The following is a 475-nucleotide window of genomic DNA, read 5'->3' as shown; positions in this document are numbered from 1 at the left end:
GCGCATGTGCACAGACCCTGCTTTCCCTCTGCAAGCTGCCAGGGGCACGCCTGCGCTCCCTTCCTTCACCCCTTACTGCACAGCCAGGCTTTTCCAGCTTCCTCACCCTCTGCTCGCTGTTTCCTAACCAGCGAAGCAGCCTGGGGCTTGCAGAGCCGGGAGCGTGCCGCCGCCCCGGCCAGGTCCAGAGCCCTGGCTGCCGGCACCGCCACGGGCCACCGAGCACCAGAGTGGGACCTGTGCGGGGTGAGGCTGGGGCAGAGGGCAGAGGAGAAGGATCACAGCCTGCTCAAGGGTGGAGGCACCTCCGGAGCCCACCTGGTCCCAGCCCCGGCTCAAGCAGGGCCACCCGGAGCAGCTAACCAGGACGGGCTCACCGGCCCCTCTCCTGCTAGAGAGGGACGGCTCCTGCGGGCGGTCCTACAGCAGCACCGCGGGGAAGGGGCTGCTGCGCCCATGGGGTACCCACGGGACT

General features: G+C 69.3%; 1 protein-coding gene across 1 annotated transcript in view; it reads right to left on the bottom strand.

Annotated features, from left to right (window-relative positions):
* Positions 1 to 475, bottom strand: part of MROH1 (maestro heat-like repeat family member 1) — a gene marked incomplete at its 3' end in the record, with an annotated part of 21,398 nt that overhangs the window by 12,601 nt on the left and 8,322 nt on the right. The gene's annotated exons all lie outside the window — the stretch shown is intronic.

This window comes from Fulmarus glacialis, unplaced genomic scaffold (genome assembly GCF_000690835.1).
Source record: "Fulmarus glacialis isolate BGI_N327 unplaced genomic scaffold, ASM69083v1 scaffold15911, whole genome shotgun sequence".
Classification (NCBI taxonomy): Eukaryota; Metazoa; Chordata; class Aves; order Procellariiformes; family Procellariidae; genus Fulmarus; species Fulmarus glacialis.
The sequence above is the reverse complement of the archived record's forward strand: the minus strand, read 5'-3'. Positions and strand labels throughout refer to the sequence as shown.